The sequence below is a fragment of the Adiantum capillus-veneris genome, chromosome 18, assembly GCF_014529385.1.
Source record: "Adiantum capillus-veneris isolate H3 chromosome 18, ASM1452938v2, whole genome shotgun sequence".
In the NCBI taxonomy this organism is placed as follows: domain Eukaryota; kingdom Viridiplantae; phylum Streptophyta; class Polypodiopsida; order Polypodiales; family Pteridaceae; genus Adiantum; species Adiantum capillus-veneris.
Genome location: NC_140948.1, coordinates 122,378,338 through 122,380,617, shown reverse-complemented (window position 1 = coordinate 122,380,617; position 2,280 = coordinate 122,378,338).

Sequence of the window (2,280 nt, the reverse complement as noted above, 5' to 3'; positions counted from 1 at the left end):
TGGACTTGGGAGAGGTGTCCACTGGCACAAGTACAGTGGGATCCTGGAGAGTGGCTTTGGAGATCCTTTCTCCTCTGCAGACCACCCGGGTGTCCCTTTCTTTCAGTACACTGTTCGACTGGGACGTCACATATTGGCAGCACAGAGAGAGGCTCGCCGTACGACAGCACCTCATTGGCAGGAGGGTCTCACATCTGAGTTCTTGGCAGCTTTTTGGGAGAGGTTGTGGGACTCCAGACAGCCAAGGCGAGTCACTTTGTTCCAATGGCTGGTCGCACACAGAGCTACAGCAGTTGGGAGCTAGCTTGTACATAGTGGTCTCTCGGCCGCATGTGCAGCTTGTGACCATCTTGTGGAGAGTCAATGTCACTGTCTTTGGGACTGTCCTTTGGCACAGCAGGTGTGGCTTCGTGTTCTTCGACTGATGCCTGCTCTTTCCATGGCTCGGCTTTACACTTGGAGGGCAGCTGCTTGGTCCACTCTCATGGGCCCGGCACTTTAGTTTGCACTATCTTCCACCAACAGGATGATAGTGATGAAGGGGAGGCAACCTACACTCCAGCCTGCCACACAGAGCTTACTTTACAGGAGTGGTGCAGTGAGAGAGAGGAGTGATGGGAGCTCATCACTGGCCCGACACTCTGGTCCATTTGGCGGGCCCGCTACTTCCGCATCTTTGAGGCTCGCCCTGTACCACCAGCAAAGACTGTTCGCGATCTTTGGCTAGAGCTGATCCACACTCTTAGAGGACAGCTCGAGAGACTCCAGGGCAGCTCCGACCCCATGCGGGAGCGCTCAGAGGCCTTCCTTCAACTCGGGCGTCTCGGCCTTTTTTCACCATGGTCTAGGGTGTACTCATATGGCACTACCGTCCACCTGTGTGGCTTTTCCCTCCTCCCATTTCTTGGTTTAGCCCCATTGTACATATGCTGTTTTTTCATTGGGAGAGTCTTCCCATCATGGTTGTTGTAGCCCTCTCTTGAAGAGGTGGTTGTAACCCTCTGGGCAGTTTCATTAACTAATAGAAGGATCTTTTTCTTGGAAAAAAAAAAGAAAGGCCTCCGTTTGTTAGCAATGGAGAAACTTTGCACTCCAAAGCGTCTTGGGGGGACTGAATATTTTGGATCTTTTTCGCCATGCAGTGGCAATGAAGGCTATGTTATTGCCTACTCTTGCACTGCAACCTCAGTCATGGACAATTATGGTTGCTGATCTATGTCGGCATGCTACTACTCCTACTTTCGATCATTGGCAGACTTCCCTTTGTGTTTGGCAAGATGGTCGGTAATATTCCTAGTTGCTTGATCACCTCTGGCTTGCTCTCCGCTTCGAAAGTTGTTACACATCATCTCTCTTGGCATGGCAGGCAACAACTAGATGGGAATTCCTTGCGTTTGGAAAGCATTCACTAGAGCACGGTGTTATCTTTTACCCTGGTTGATCGGTCCCCTCATCAAGCCTACTTGCTCTCTAGTCATGGCATACACATGATGGATGATGTGGTAGATTCATATGGAAATCTACTTACCTTTTCTCAAGTGGCAGCACGCTTTGGGTTGGGCCTGCATTATCATCAGATTTGAAGTCTGCTTCAGCATATGCTGGATGTTTTCCTCCCCATTCCACCGATGGCCAGTGGATGTCGAATGCAGGATTGGAATTTATGGGACACTCCTTTGGATGCGGTTTCTGCCTGCCATATGTAAGCTTCTTTCATGCACGACTCTTGGCTAGCTGATCATTGCAATGCTCTCTGGGATTTACACAAATCTGATCAATGGTGGAGACAGGCTCTTAAGGAGCATCTGCTTCTTTGGTGTTGTTTGCTGGGAGTTTTTCCAGTTGGAACTCTCCTTGCAGCGCGTCACATTAGCTCCTCTCGTTGCGTCAGTTGCTCCGCTAATGATGAGACTGTCAAACATCTGCTTTGGGAGTGTCGCTGCACTAGGGTTTTCCTTCAACCGCGTTTCTGCTTGTATGCGCCTTCAATTTCCCTCGCCAGTTTTCCACAAATGATTCTAACTTTTTGGCATTTTTCCGACTTCCCTCCAACGATTTGCCATCTTCTTCGCAAGGGTCAGATTTATACGCTATGGTCTTTGTGGCACTATCGCAATCTCCGCATGTTTCACCAGCATGATGCAGATCCTTTTCAATCGTTCAAGATTTCGTTGAGGCAATCGTTACATTTCGCCTTTGACATTGGAGACATATCCCTAGAAATCTTGCAACTCTTCTATGTTTGCTTTTAGCGCTTTCGCATCACAGAACGCTTCTGTG